Genomic DNA, 16,780 nt, shown 5'->3' on the forward strand with positions numbered 1-16,780 from the left:
TTGTGAGTTTATGGACCTTTTTATTTTACTGAGGTCTCTGGAAGGAGAAAACCACAATTATACGAGTATTTTATTTCTTTCCTGATTATAACATTGCTCAGGTTTATTATGAGGAAAATCTCAACAGTCAAGAAAAATATAAAAACGCGTAAATCCTGCAACATGGAGACAACGACTGTTAATATCTCGGTGGAAATCCTCCCTGAATCTACCTGCCTTTCCAGCTCTGTGTGGAATTCCCAAAGGGAGTTGGCCTGTACTTTTATCCTGAGCCTTCGCTCCATAGGGGAGCCATGAAGCCAAAGGTGGGATCAAGTAGCTAAAGGGGAATATTACTCATTTTCCTAGAAACAGCCTTGATCTTTTACCCTGAACTGTCCCCGCCTTTTCTACTTTTCCTGCTTCTGGCTTTTTATCTTAGGGTAGAGGTGTTGCAGTCCCGAAGCATCTGCGTCCCTTTGCAAAGAGGTGCTTTCTAGAGTGCATTCTTTCTGGATTCTTCTTTCTCTGGGTTGCAGTGTGGGGAAATAAGAAATCAGATTTATTGGTTTATGAAACTCGCATTACACAGTTGGGTCACACTCCTGAATATTCTCATGATTGAAAAAAACAAAACAAAACATGGCCCATTCAGCCTCCTTTCCCTGGTAAATGGGCCTTCTCTCTGAATGTCCAGATCCCGGGGTGGAAGGGAGAAGATGTGGGCAGATTGCCAAGGTTAGTAGAGCTCAGAGAGGAACACTCAAGGGTGATTGTCCTCCACATCTTTCTTCCGTTTGGGAGCAATCTCTCTCTCTTTCCTATTTTGCTAGAGCTGTGTTTACTTGCTTGCTTGTTTTGGACTTGAATTAGAAAAAGGACAAGTTTGGTTCACCTCCAGTCGATTGCTGAACCAGCTAGAGTCAGCAGGTCTCACTTTGCTTTCTGCTGTGTGGGACGGCCTGCAGCGTCCGAGACAAGAGAGATCTCAAGGGCGTGGGGCTGGCAGACCAGGTTACTTTCTGTTCCTCCCACGAGGAGGCCAGGCAGATGTCCACGTGAAGGCCTCCGACGGCTCTGCGCTTCTCTGGGCCATCAGTCAGCTCCCTGAGTCTGGGCTTTGCTCCTTGGACCACGTCCCTGGCAGAGAAAAGGCCGCAGAGCGGAGCCGGCCTCTGTCCCTCAGTCACAGACAGACTTAAAGGGACAGAACCATCACATTCCTTCTCTGGGGGGGCCTTGGGAACTGTCCTTGAATTGTTATTCTTTTCTCCTTCGGCCCCATGTGAGGAATTACAGATCAACTCTACCACCACGACGCTGAGGCTCTGTGCCTGGCAGGCAGAACCCAGAGCGAGCAGGGTGCTGCCCGAGGATGCAGCGCAGACAATGTACGCTCGAGGTCAGGCCTTGTTCTCGTGGGCGCTGACAACTGTCCAGAGATCAGGAGGCAGAAATCTCTCACCTTCTCGGCTGCACAGATCAGGGTGGTATTCTCTGAAATTTTGATTGAATGAGATTTTATTTTTTGAACCATGCCTTGTGGAGATGGATCATTTTATGGTTAAGAGATGGACCTGTTCTAAGTCTCATAACCATAAATCTGTAGCGACAACCTGGCAATAACCTCTTTCCAACTTTTTTTTTTTTTGGCAATGCCTCAGGTGACTGGACTAAGAGATAAAATACAGAAATAGGAGCACAAAAATAACAGTCGCCTTGTCAAGCTCTCCACATCCAGGGAATAAACAATAATAAAACAAGGGACCCCAGAGAACAACCACTTGTCCTTCTAGACTCAACTCCCTTCCCTTATTCAGTGTAGGCTCCTTGGACACTGCAGGGCAGAACTGAACTCGCTGCTCCTTGGGCTATATAACATAGAACTTATTGTACAATTTCATAATTATTTGTTTATATTCTCCTTCTTTATTAAAATTTGAGGCCCCTGCAGGTGGGGACTTATCTATTTTTGTATCTCTATTCCTGAGAACAGCGCTGTACACAAATAAGCCAAAAAGAACTATATTAATGAACAAATAAATGAATGAATGAATAGCATGTAGAGCAAAGACTTTCCTTCCCAGTTCACACGTCCAAAGAAGGTGTTGCCCCCTTGAAGCATGTTTTTCAGGCCATAAGTATAACAAAAATAACTGCTACAATTTATTGAGCACTTACTAAATGCCAGGGACGATACCAAGTCCTTTATGCACAGTATCTCATTTAATCTGGATCCATGCACTAAGTCTGTGTGTATTGTTATATGGATCTCACAGTGCTCTGCACTTCCCCACTGTGCTACCCGCTGTACTTACAGATAACCATTTACTCTCAGTCTTTCTGTGGATTGAAAGCCCCCGAGGGTGGACACCTTACCTTTTCTTATATGGTGCTGAATCCTCAGCATGTAGCCCATATAATATGTGCTTTGTGATCCATACTGACTTAATTTTTCTTACTTTACTGAATTCTTACAGATCCCTGTTAGGTCCTATTGCAAGTATTTTCCAGTGTAATTATTGCCACCTAGAGGGTCTCTGTTCTTTCCTTTTCCTAAGAGAGGACATGAAGGAGACTAGCCAATTCTCTTTGTGGTAGTTCCAAAAGCTAGTGACCTCTATTGTCACCAGTAGGTTACCCTGTACCTCAAACCTTGGAGAAGACCCTGATTGTTTATCCTTTTGGTCGCTCTCCACACCTGTGCTCTGTCTCCATCAACATGACACCACTTCTAAGTATTGCCACTATTGCTTGGGGTGGCAGGTAGCAACAAAACTAGAATGAATAGGCACATCCAGGGATTAGACCTGGCAGGGTAGGTTTCTGTGCAGAAAGCACGAGTCCAAGATGTTGAGACCCTGGCTCCCACCAGGCCCACATGTGTGCCCCAGTTAGAAAGCTTAAGGCACCCACTTCCCTAGAAGGAGCAGGGTGGGTCTTCACATCTACCAATCAGAGGAGGTTGCCCTTTGCTCCCAGCTTCACCTTATCCCCAATCCATTTTCCCCACTAGTTACCACATCCAACATTTCCATCCTAACAGGATTTCCTCTACTGTGTCTAGCGGTTTGTTCTGCTCCTTGCTACCTATCATCAGAGGCCCCAACTTCTCTTTATTGTCTTTAAGTGTGGCCATCTCCTTCTGGTCTATTCCCATGGCCAGGAAACAGTTGAATAATTTCTGCAAAGTGGGTTAAGAATATTCCCGTTATACGAGGGAGCTGAGCCAAGTTTCTGAAAATTGCATGCCCGCTGGACGCCATTCTCCCTTTCACCTTCATGAATTCCGGAAAGGCAGGTTACCTCTGCGGATCCCGGCAGACAGTCTGCTGACTTTTAGATCAGGGATTTCAGAAATAAACTGGCCAAGAGTGGCAGGGGTGTGATTTCAACTGGCGCTGCCAGTATCCCATGATTGTGGCTGAGATTCACGTAGAGGAACAGGGAAAACTCACAGTTTCCATTATAATAATAAACTGCAGGTGACTATTTCAAGCACCAGACATTTCTTGCAAAGCCAGGGAGGACGCTTGGACAGTGGGACCAAATGGACTGGGAGCCGGGAGCCTTGGTTGTTCACTGCGTGGTCATTACAGAGTCACTCCATCTCGTTGGGCTCAGCTCTCTCATCTGGAATTGATGGGGGACTCAAGTGTTGGACAAATTTTCACTTCAGGTAATAGCTTAGTAATCAATTTACGTAAAAAGCTATTGTTTCAGAAACTGAAGGTATGACCCACCTTGACTCCAGGAGATCGAGAGCAGTTTCACGTTTGTGCCTCAGGAGGTCTCCAGCCATCAAGATGGTATCTGAGCCATTGTCCTCCAGGGTGAGATGCCTACTGCCCGGGACAGATGAAAGAATGCTGCAGCTTTTATCTGATTAACTCTTTTCCTGAATTCCAAACCCCTTACCTACACTTTTCTTCTCCTTATAAAAAGGGTCAGTTTAAAATGGAACTCTGTTAGAGTGCAAACCTGCTGTCTTCTCAGATCGTCGACCACCTGAATAAAGACTCCCATGAAGATTCAATCCCCATTTCTGCTTATTGGGTCTGGTAGGTGATAGGCACCACGAATATCATCCGGTTTGATAACGTGAGGTAGTTGATAGATGTTAGCTAATGCAGTGGTGGTAATCATTTTATAGTATGTAAATATATCAAATCAACATGCAGTACACCCTAAACTTGTACATGGTTATATCAATCATATCTCAATAAAACTGGAGGGAATTTAGGGGGTTGACTAGTTATTTAAAGATCTTTTATCTCTCCAGTGAAAATCAGTCCTAAGGCAAGACACCCACCTGCCTGATGCCCACTCCTGTCTGCCATCTTGTGTCTCAGAAGACGGGTTTCCCTTCTGAGCCGCAGCTCCGGGAAGGGCCTTCCCCACCAGTTCCCAGCGCTGCCGAAACTACCCTTGTCCATTCAGAGTCCTAATATACGGCTTTGTGCCAAGCAGGGGTGGCAGCTCTAAACAGAAAATGAAACAGGGGTTTCATGAGAGACCATTTTCGTTACTTACACAAAATTTTCAGTGCCTCTTTCTTAAAAGTTTGTTTCTTAATTATACAAGAAATATATTCTCTTGTATAAAAATTGGAAAACTATGATAAGCTTAGGGAAAAAAGGTAGGATCATTCTTAATCCTTATCATTTTACCCTTCCCATGGAGAAACTCCGTTAGCATTTTGGTGCAGTCTCCACTTTTCATGTTTTTTTTTTTTTTTTACATTTTTGAGGTCACGCTATTTATATTGTTTTCATCATTTTTTCCCCCACTTAAGATTGTACAATAAACATTTCCTCCTGTCATTGAATTCATTTATGAATACTATTTAGTGGCTTCATAATATTCTGTGTTGTAGGCCTTGTTCGGAGGTATAAGTTAGGTTGTTTTTAGTTTTATTCTTTTTAAAAAATATTTTATGAGTAACGCTGAGATGCACATTCATGTCCATATATCTCTGTGAATTTCAGATTTTTTTTCCCTTGAAATGCATTCATAGAAATGAGTTACTAAATTAAAGAGTATGAATAGTTTTAAGACTCTTGATAGTGTTTTGGTCTTAATCTCAAGCATATTTTATGACTCAATATCACCATTTTTTTTCTGTTAAAGAATATCATATCTATTTGAATAATGAGAAACTGTTTTCTAACACTTTCCCCAATGCAACACATGCCCAAACTCCTCCCAGGAAACATTTGCACTCAGATCTTTGTTGGGAACTGTCAATCAGCTTCGAGAGAGACCTGCCTGACCCTGGGCCTCTCCAAGTCCCTAAGACATTTATTTTTCTATGTCACTGTGAAATGCAAGTATAAAGGAAGCCAGAAAATGGCTCTTGACTCTAAAGAAATAGAAACTAGTGAGTGCAGAAAATCAGCTCTCCTATTCAATACACTGCACTTGAAACATATTAAAATATAATAGGACCAGCTATTACTAGGCCCAGCTTTGTGAGTTGGGGTCCACAGCCTGGTTGCATGCATCGCCTCTTGTGTAGAGAGGAGAGTGAACCAAATGTGTTATAAGGTCCTTCTAGTCAGCATCAGATGATTCTGTGTTCCTTCCCAGCAGTGTGTGGATTATGAAGTCATGTCCTAAAAGTACTCTGAGACAAATTTGAGTCTGAGGTTTTCTTTGAGATGGTGATGGTTTAAAAATAACCTTCTTGGAGAAAAGCTGCAGAATTGGGTTTAAGTTAAGAATTTGGAATCAGACAGGCTTGGGATAAGCTTTGCTGATTATTAGCCACTTGTATCCTGATGCCAACGACTTAAAAGCTTTGAGCCTTGATTTCTTCAACTGTAAAAGGGCTGAAAACAGAACTCATCTCATTAGGCAGCTGGAGGATTGGGTACGCACTGCCTACCTACCTAGTCCTCCAGCTGGTCTTGAGTGGCACACAAGAACCGCTCAAGAAGGATCACTGTGAGAACTTCTAAGTTCATTGGGCCAACTGAGCATCACTCCTAATGCAGCAGGCGAAACTGAGGTCCAGGGAAGTTGCCCCTTGACAAAAACTATGCAGCATGTTAGTAATGAACTCACAAATCACCTGTGGTTTACTTGCCTCCATTTATTCCTCCAGAATACAACCCCTGGAAGAAGCTGAGTGAGGACGAAGATCTTCTAGAGGACTAGAAAGTGCAAATTTAGGTCCAATTGCCAGTATCATGTGTGTACAATCAGATTTTATCCAGGCAAGATGGAAAAGCCATGATTGAACCCCTCCATCTAATAAGGATTGGATCTAAACTCTTCCACCCAAGGTTCAAGGTTTCTTAGTTTGTGTTCATTCTGCCTTCCCACATTCCCCTCCTGTCATAGCCCTTCATGTGCCTCAGGTTATAAGTAAAATCCACGGGACATTATTTTCCTAACGTGGGGATTTCATCACAGCTCTGCGGCAGCCGCCACCTCCTTCTAGGAGTCCTTACCCCTGGGTCACCTGGCAGCTTCCTCCTTGCCATTCAAGGCCCACCCACATGTCAATCCTTCCTGGGAGAGTCTTCTCTTTCCAGAAATACGCATTGCTCCTGGCCCTGGGTGCGTTACCAAGACACCGAAGTTTATCGTTGCTTTACATCATGTGATCACGTGACTGAGCTCCAGGACGTGTGGGTACAAGAGATCAACTCCAGCATAACCTAGAGCTGGTCACACCTTCCCAAAGCCAGGCAAGGTCTGCTTCTCAAGGCCTCGACAACCCAGAGAGCCTGACCCTCAACACAAACACGTGATTGTTCTTCAAAAAAGAGAATGAAAAGGAAAATGTCATCTTCAATGGTTTTCTTTTTCGGTTGTTCCATTGAGCAGGAAAAGCAAATAAGACATGATTATCTTAAGTAGATTGTTATGCTACAATGATTATTTATGCTTTCTTCCCACTGTTAAAATGGGAATCCATCTTTCCCCTCATCTTTAGAACCTGAATGCTTATAGCAGAGTGTGTTAGAACATGCACGATAGCTGCTCTGTGGTTCACCGAATGCTCCAACGCGGAGCCAGTCACTTACTGAACGCCCATTACAGTGTCCAGTCATGTGCTGGGTGCTCAGGAGACACACCTGCCTTTTCATCTGAACTCAGATCCAGCCACAGCACTTGGCCTTCCAAGCCCATAGATGATCCCCGTACGGGGTTGCGGTAGGGTAATAAGGCCCGCAGAGGCCTCTGCAGCGCCTCGCACCTGCGTCCCACACTCTTCCCCTCTGTTTTCATGTCACTTCGAGGCCCCGCCCCTCTCTTCTGCCTGTCCGCTGAGACAGGCCCTTCTGTCTTCCTGAGTAGGCTCTCTAACACACAGACTCTTCTGTTTTACTCTAGTGGGTTTGTGTTTGCATGTCTTATCTCCTCTGTAAGACTCTAAGCTCCTGCACAAGGGGGTTCTCATCTTCTTTTAAACTCTTCAGAGTACTTAGCAGATTGCTAGGTACACAACAGGTACTTAATAAATAATTCATTCTTTGGCACAGACATTCTTCACATTCCCTCAGATGAAAATGGGATCCTCTAATCTTGCTGCTCAACCTGTGGTCTGGGTCAGCAGCACTGGCCTAATTTTTTTTTTTTAAATAAAGAATTACTTTATGCAAACCACTGATGCATACACACAAACTATAAAGTGTTAAGAAACTTAAATATCTAAGTCATAGCAAACAGGTGGCAGTTCAACAACCAGGGTGGATAGGGTATTTGAGGGAGCTGGCAACTGACTCGACTCCCACGGCGTGGAGGGCATCTTCAGGGGTGCGGCAGCCCAGGTAGCAGCGGCTCACGTTACCTCTCCCACAGGGAAGCACGAGAGGCACGCGGGTCAAGGGGAGGAACGTCACCTGCTGCTCTTCAGGCGGCCGAAACTCTCAAAATCTAGAGGATTGAAGGGAAAGAATTTTTCTGTTTCTGGGTAGGTGTCCTCTGAGGCAGGAACAGGGCTTTTTGCTTTAACAGTCTCCTTGGTCATCTTCTTGGCAAGGAAGTTTGTTTTTGTTTCAGGGGTCCAGTAGCCTTTACTTACTGGCTTTTCCGTGGCTCTGCTGACAGTTCCCAAAGCCATTCTGGCAGCATTAGGTCGGGCTGGTGGAGCCACAAATATTGCCAACATGCGGTGTTGAAACCTGCAATCTCCCACCTAAAGCTTCGACTGAAGGCCTGGACCCCAGCTTCGGTCCATGCTCAGGAGCCACACAGGCCCCTGATTCTCCATTTTCCTGGATTAGGTTGGGATCAGCAGTCAAACTCAGGCAACACTGACCTGGTTATCTTCTGGGAGCTTGGTGCTCCTGGGTGAGAGAAAGAACGCACAAACGGGGCAAGTGCGGATCACTGAGGGAGGGAGGGGGAGAAAGGGAGGGAGGGAGGGAGGAGGGATGGATGGGGGAGGGGGGACAGAGAAAGAGAAAGAAAGAGAGAGAGAGAGAGAGAGAGAGAGTCTTTGCTCCCCTAGGATTATATATCTTGGGATTGAGAAAGACTAGAGGCTTTTTCAAAATAACCAATCAACTTCCCATGCTTTTGCAGGCTTCTGATGAGCCCACCCCTTAGCCAACGATCCTTTTTTCAGGTTAGACTGACAGGCCTCTATGGTCAAGCCCCATCTCCTGCACCATTTTGACTTCTTTTGCACATGTGCTTACCTCCCCTGTTCCCCAAGCATTCCAGTACCAGAGGGGGAAGAGAGGAGTTCTGATCCTTGGAGGGCAATACTATGGTCCCCTAGGGTATGAAACCGTAGATTTCCGGTGAAGCAAACAGGCTCATACCCCCTAGTTTGTTAAGCTCAATGTCTAATTCCCTTTGCTCTCTTATTAATAACTAGTTAGCTATGGTGACATTAATGGAGAACTGACTCAGAATCTGCATTTTAACAAGCTCCCTAGAAGATTTTTATGCATGAGAAGCACTGCACCAAACGATACTCATAGCCTGATTCTGGGTCTTTTCTCCCTCACTTGGTCCACTGTTTCGCTTCTCCCATACCTGGCTCTTTGCAGATCCCCCTGCTCCCTTCGCTTCCCTTCTCTACTGCATCCCTTTAACCATTTTCTCTTGAGTATCTTCAATTCTCTCACTCCTCTCGTCTATCTCAACAAAATGCCAACAATTCACTTCCTCCATTTTTTTCTTGTTGTTTTTTGAGCTCCTGGTACCTACCATGCTAGGCCTTGTGTTTTGCTGAATCCACATACGCCTTCCTCATCAAACAGCCGAATAAGAGGTCTTCAGCAAGGAGTCTGAACTCAATCTTCTCTTGAATGAGTTATAACTCTTTTTGCCTTTTCTGTTTATCCGCTTACTCCTAACTGCACGTAGGGTGGCAGTGAAATCTGTGCTCTTCATTTATGGATTCAGCTGCTAAAACAGAATTTGAGAACTGAGCAGCCTCCAGTAATTAAGCCTAAACCTTTAACTCAAAGAATGGTATGCTTTACTTTAAGGCAATCAAACACAGACAATTATACTTAGAAGAAGGAATGCCAGGGTTTGCTTTACATGATAATTCTTGCACTTAAAAAAAAAAAGACTTCAAAAGGTTTTTAAACTAGTAATCTTTAAAGTGACTTAAAATAAATGTGAATAAATGTAATTCACATCTTGATAAGAGCACAGGTATCCTGGAATTCAGGGGAGATGTCTTCAGTTTAAGTTATTGTATTTTATATTGAATCCACGAAAAATAGCAAGGCTGAAGTCTAAATTATAAAGGAAATTACTTCACCTCCCTGCGCCCATATTTTGTGGCAGGAACTAAGCAGTTCCTGGCAAGTACTGCTGCTGAAGATTCCATTATATTTTGACTCACATTTCCTACCTGATGCTTAATTTACAATGATAATTTTATTTAAACATTTTAAGAAAACAGTTGTTCATAACAAAAAGAAATATATTGGACAGATTCTTCCTTAATGCCGAGGGCTAACAATAATTGAGTAGTTTGATTTTTATTCATTTTTCTTAAATCTCTGCTTACACAATAACTTTCTTCCCCAATCAATTAGTCTAACAATTCATATCAATATTTTATTTTTAATGGTTGACTATTCATTTCATTAAAAATGTAAGTGCATTAGTTCTTTGTAAATGATTCCATTGGGATAGCCTTATTTAAATATTCATAACATGAAAATTAATAAATCTGTGCATAGTGTTTGCATTTTAAAAAGGCAGGCTACTGTCAGACATATTTGGTCCTAGATGAAATTCACTAAATTAAAAACCTTGAGCCTTATGTTTTTATTGATTCTTCTCCACGATAAAACAATGCAACAGAAATGCTATGAGAACAGTATCACTACCGATGACACATAGCATCTCTCAGCTCCACCCACTTATAACTACCTTCCCTTCCTTTCTGTCTTTCTTGCTACCCTCCTCTCCTATCACCTGGATTCTGACCACTAAATTAGCTCTTCTGAAATCAAAAAGGACAATGCTGGATATGTGTAATATTTATTTCTGTTTTATTCAATCTCTCTCTTCTCCCCCCACCACCTCTAATAAAGCCAATGAATCATAAGAGCGAACAGCAAGCTCTAGGGAAAATTGTTTCCATTGCGTTCCCCCCAGTTGAAGGACGAGGCCTACACTTCATGGGGGTAAAGGCTGTTTGTTGCATGTCAGTTTGTGAGTATATATAACTTTAGAATCAGCAAACTTGGCAACTCTATATATTGATTAGAACGTGAAAGAAAGAATCCAACTAGTGTTGAGCATCTCTGATAAGCTACCAAAGCCTTGAGAATGCCAATTACATCATTCACAAAAATTAACTTGAAATGGATTAAAGGCTTAAATGTAAGACCTGGGCAGGATGGGGGGGGGGGGCCTTATAAAACTCCTAGAAGAAAACATAAAGAAAAAGCTCTTTGACTTTGGTCTTGGCAATGGTTTTTTTTGTTTTTTGTTTTTAATATGATACTGAAAGCATAGGCAACAAAAGAAAAAATAAACAAGTGGGACTACATCAAACTCAAAGGCTTTTGTACAGCAAAGAAAACAATCAATAAAATGAAAAGGCAACCTATGGAATGGGGGGGAAAGTATTTGCCACCATATATTTGATGAGAGGCTATTATCTAAATGATATGAGAAACTCATGCAACTCAATAGTATAAAACCAAATAATCTAATTAAAAATTGGCAGAGGACCTGAGTAGACATTTTTTCAAAGGGGATATATACAAATGTCCAACAAGTACATGAAAAGGTAGGTGATCAGCATCACTACTTATCAGAGAAATGCAAATCAAAACCACAATAAGGTATCACCTCATGCCTGTCAGGATGGCTATTGTCAAAAAGAGAAGAGATGATAAATGTTGGCGAGGATGTGGAAGAAAGGAATCCTTATACACCGTTGGTATGAATGTAAACTGGAACAGCCGCCATGGAAAACAGTATGGAGGTTCCTCAAAAAATTAAAAACAGAACTACCATATGATCCAGCAACCCAGCTTCTGGGTGTACATCCAAAAGAAATGAAATCACTGCCTTGAAAAGATGTCTGCACTCTCGTGTATATTGCAATATTATTCACATTAGCTAAGATGTGGAAACAACTGAAGTATTCATCTAAGATGAATGGGTAAAGAAAATGTGATATATTTATATACACACACACGTACATATATACACATATGTATTCCCCCCCCATACACACAATGGAATATTAAAAATACAGAAATCCCGCCATCCGCAACAACATGCATGAAGCTGGAGGGCATTATGCTAAGTGAAATTAGCTGGACAGAGAAGGACAAATACTGCACAGTATCACTTACATGTGGAATCTTAAAAAGAACAAAAAAAACAACAACAACAACAAATGTTCTTCCAGTTCTAAAATTATGTATAAAAGAGAACATGTCTTTGAAAGAGAAAACCCAGGCCGGACTGACAAATAAGTGACACAAAAGCGACCCCCCGTGTCCCCCGAGGGACCCAGATCCCACTCCTCCATCTGAGGCCCACCCAGAGCCTCAGAACCTGCTCTACCCACACCTTGGGCAGCCTGTACCAAACCCTCATGACCGGCTCATGCGCTGACACTTACTTGCCACCGCTGAAGGTGAGAGACCAACAGAGAGAAGACTCAGCTCCCCGTGCACAGGGCACAGCAGGGCAGGCATGGCTCTAAGGGCTGCCGGGGGCCCGAGACCCCCACAAGGCAGCAGACTCTGGAGGTCGAAACTCAGGCTTGAGGCTGAAAGGACAGAGAAGCCTTCAGAACAGCAAAGTTAAGATCCTCGCATTGTCTGAAACGGAACCCGAAGTCAAGCACGTAGACATTGCTGGGTTTAGTTCTCAAGAGGTGGACTTGTGTTTGTGATTCTGGTCATCCTTTACAAATCAAGTTCTTCCTCTGGGCCAAGTAAGGAAAGAAAGTACTCAAATCCATACACTGTATTTATTTGATTTTACCAAAAGCTTATAAATTCAGTTGTTCTATTGTAAATGAGACACATGTGGAATCCATACACAGAATAGAGAGACAGATGGTGTGGTCTATCCCCGCGTGTGTACACAGAGGCTATGAATGTATAAAATACACAAAGAATTGAGTGTTTAGAGATAGTGTATATACTATGCCCAGCTGAAAAATCCTGGAGTCATCTACTTTAGAGTTTCTCCAGGTGTGGCATGCAAACCGCCTGCCTCAGAGCTTCCTGGGGTGTCTGTTAAAATTCAGGATGGGGGCCCCAACCCAGGCCTCCTAAATCAGTCTCCCCCAACACCTCTTCCAAGCCTGAATCTGAGTATCGGCGATGTGTTCCTAGCCTCAAGAAGCCTCTGGAAGCAGCAACTGTTACCCTGTACCTCTGAGCACCTCCATAGCTGCTTCTGGGAGTGCCTGTACTTCACAGGCAAATGTAAATACATTTAGAGGTGTCGTTGGTTTTAATATTCTCTTTCTCTCTCTCCCTCTGTCAGCTAATGGTGGCTTTCACAAGTGTGTGCTGCTTTTCTTCATGAGCCTTTCCTCGAGGTTTGCAGTACGTTCTGTCTAGCCATGGCAAAGCTTCTAGAATCATCCTGTGTTACATCTGAACTTGCTTCTTCCTCCTAAGTCCTCGTTGCCTCTTTGCAGTTTTCCAGCTGTGCCCCTGGCACCTTGACATGGTCAAGATTTTCTGAAATCGAAAGGGGTGAGAACGAGCTACAGGAAAAACGAAGAAGAGCAACGCTGCACATTTATACCTTCTCCTTTCACCTGGAGGCTGCCCACAAATTCCAGCCAGTACAATTAGGTGGGAATACCATGGATTTCACCAGCACCAAAAAGCAGCCGCCTTGAAGGAGTAAATTATGGCACCTGCACTGAAATCACTACCTAAACGGTATAGGTGGTAATTGAGTAATATACCGTAAGTGACAGAATCCGAAGGGAGAACTTTAGAAGTTAAATGTACTGAAGGGCTCAACTTGCCCAGGGCTCTGAGTGCAGAGCCATAATTTATAGATTCCAGTGACGGCTGCACATGGTAAAGGACCGGGAGGTCAGAGAGCATTCTAGCATCAAGTTCAGGACCAAAGGGTGGCAGGCGGCTGCCCTGGGAGGAATTCCCCGCACCATCGAGCACAGATGAGAGGAGCTGCCAGCCTGCACATGAAACGTTCGGGGGCCACAGGATTGAACGTGCCCAACCAAGGTCCTGCAAATGCAGATCATACAGTGCTTTGCAAGGCGGAGAGTGAATTTCACCCTTAGCATAGGATTCCTCGGCAGCATCACAACTTCTGCTAAAGGAAGAGTCTTGCAGATTTTGTCAGGCTACAATTTGTTACATGCCAACCTCCAGGAGAATTTATCACAGGTCCTGTGTAGGATTAAGGAGACATTAGGATGTGTGGGGCTGAGAGAGGACGGTGTAAGTCCGGTGCCGAGGCCTCTGCTTCCCTAGGTCTGCCTTGAGATGTAGGACAGTCGTCCCTTGGTATCTGGGCAATTGGGTCCAGGAGCGCCTACGGACACCGAAATCCGCAGGTGCTCAAGTCCCTTATATTGTACAAACTGGTGAGGTATTTTCATATAACCCATGCACATCCTCCCCTACACTTTAAATCATCTTTAGCTTCCTTGTACTACCTAATACCATGTAAATGCTATGTAGGGAGCCGTTATACTGTATTATTTAGGAAAAAAACAACACAAAAAGTCTGTACAAGTTCAGACACAAAAAGTCTGTACCAGTTCAGTACGAACAACCCTTGTAAGCCTAACTACACAGTATACGTCAGCAACAATGTAACATTTTTGTCCAAATATTTGCCATCCTCAGTTGGATGGATGAGGCTGCAAGCCCTGCTTTGAGCTATGTAGATGGCAGCTGTGGACAAAGGGGCCAGAAGACTTAGCCTGAGAACCTGGGAGAGAAACAAGGGGACCATAGGCCTTGGCCTGGTGGAAGATTTCTCTCCACACACCAGTTACTACGATACCAGTATTTTAATATCACTGCTAATGCCACCACTGCCACTATTAATAATAACATTTAAGCACCTAATATCATCTGGCATAATCCCCACAAGAAGCTCATGAGGTTCACATGATTATCTCCTTTTTATAGAAAAGGAGACTACAGTTTAGAGTCTTTTGGCTGAGATCATGTGATCTGACTCCAAAGACCCTGCTTGTAACTTCTGTTCTGCATGGCTTATACTCTCAGTACATGTTGGCACTTAAGACCCACAATAGCTCAGCATGGTGGTGGTCTTACACCCCTCCCCCCCTCAATTTACAGATGAGGAAATGGAGGCCTAGAGAGCTTAGGGGAGGTGCTGGCTGCAGGGACACCGCACCAATGACAGCTCCCAGGCTCACGCCCAGGTCTACCTTACGTGAAAGCCTGCCTCTCCAAGGCAATGCTGGCAAGGCTGGGGGGACAACTTCCTCTCGGGGGGAAGGGTGACCTTCAGCACAACAACGAACGCTGGCTGAGGCCTTGTCTCACCAGGTGCCACCTCGGCTGGGAGCCACCATCACCCAAACCCTGCTGCAGCTGTGCAGACAGAACTCCCATAGTTTAAGCCGGAGGCTCCATTCAGATGGAGCAGACCTGAGTGACAAAGGCCTGGCTCAGACAATAATGCGCGGTTCGGAAGGCAGGAGAAGTCAGCGTGAGACAAAGTGCTTGAGGAAGGTTTCCCGGGGGGAAGCAGATTTGAGATGCATAGAAAGCCTGGTGGTATTTGAAGAATCAAAGAAACACTTAATATGCACCTTTTTGTCCAATACCTTTAAATGTTTTCCATGCCCTGGACATGGAGAGGAGGGATGAAGAAATATGAAATACATTTTCTAGTCTTAAGTGGCTTAGAGTCTAGTTGGTGAAATAGGACATACAGGAAGACAGTGATCAATACCAGCCAATACCCAATTAGTGGCTAAATTATGTCCCATTATCTCTAAGTACTGTGGACTATCAGAGGACGAGAGCTCAGGAATGGCCGGGTGGTCGGGAAAGGCTTCCTGTTTGAGCTGCGCAGTGGAGGATGCGGGGGTCAGGCGGAGGGTGTACATCCGTGAACATGCGGAACGAGGAGAGGGCACGTGTGTCCGGGGGCTGGCGAACAGCGGGACAAGGCACCCGGGCTTACAAGCCTCGGGAGCACCTTCACATTTGGGAGCTGCCAAATACGAAGCTCCCCAAAGAATTTGGAATTAGGGCTGCCACCCTGTGAGTCCAGCTATAAAACTTGCTCACAAGATCTGCAAACTCACCCAAGAGAGGCTGCCCCCCTCCCCCAGCCTTGTGGGACTCGGTAATACTGGGGACTTAGAAATGTTTCTTCATCTCTAAAGGTACAGCCGTCAGACAAGGGAGAGTCGACCACAGAGCCGTAAGCATCATGGGGTCTGTGTCTTCGGTGCCTGTCTCAGCATTGCCCAGGGAGAACGTGTTGTCCGGTGTCCCAACCCAGGTTGTCGACCCTGCGAGGCTGCTGTCGTTCTCATTTTGAATCACAGAGCCTGTGTGAGCACAGCTAGGGTGGGGTGTCCCGAAGAGAGGTCTCCAGCCTCTTCACAAAGGAGATGGCCAAACCTCTACATTTGATGATCAAGCTCAGACTATTGCAAAATAGGGCCACTCCCTGGGGACACGCAGTCAACCACCTGGCTCTCCTGCATGACCCCAGGCCGTTGTTGGTGCGTCACTGGTTGGGCCCTGCACAGCCCCGGGGTGTTATCACCACGCTCAGCACAAGCACACCTGTCAGCCCTGGGTGAAATCCTAAATGAGTTTCCATTTAAATGTCAGTAAGTATATGCGGAAGGCCTTGGGCAGTTCTGGCGTTGGAGAGCTTGGAGGGCTAAATCGGGGCCCTCTTCCGGCCCCCTGGGGCTCTGGCCGTGGAGTGAGTGCAGTTGCTGGGTCAGGACCCACGTGTTAGCAGGAATGAATTCTCCTTCACCACCATCTTCGGTGGCTTATCAGCATTCCCTTCTATCTTCAACAGAGCGCTGGGTTCTGGCCACTGTCAGAAAATCATCAGTGTGCCCAGCCTTGCCCACAGAAGAGACAAGACTGTGGGAGCAGTCACTGCAGATACTTGAATATCCCAGGCTGCGCTTATCTGACCTGACATTGACCTGACTTTGCAGACAGCCTTGTTTCCGGGGGGGCAGTGCCACACCAGAAAATGGTTCTGTTTCATAAATGACCGGGCAATCCTACGGGGCAGGGCCAGGATCCTCATGTCAAGGGTGAGGAAAATGGCTCCAAGAATCTTGAATGGAAAGGAGGGCAGGTCGGGCAAAAAGGAGGTGCCTTCTGAGAGCCCT

The 16,780-nt window shown here is 44.9% G+C and overlaps 1 pseudogene; it reads right to left on the bottom strand.

The window, feature by feature from the left end:
- Positions 1–7,633: 7,633 nt before the first annotated feature.
- On the bottom strand, positions 7,634–15,517 carry LOC129064663 (securin-like; annotated as a pseudogene).
- Positions 15,518–16,780: the final 1,263 nt, after the last annotated feature.

Source organism: Pteronotus mesoamericanus, unplaced genomic scaffold (assembly GCF_021234165.1).
Source record: "Pteronotus mesoamericanus isolate MK-2021 breed Mesoamerican mustached bat unplaced genomic scaffold, CSHL_Meso_final contig_169, whole genome shotgun sequence".
In the NCBI taxonomy this organism is placed as follows: domain Eukaryota; kingdom Metazoa; phylum Chordata; class Mammalia; order Chiroptera; family Mormoopidae; genus Pteronotus; species Pteronotus mesoamericanus.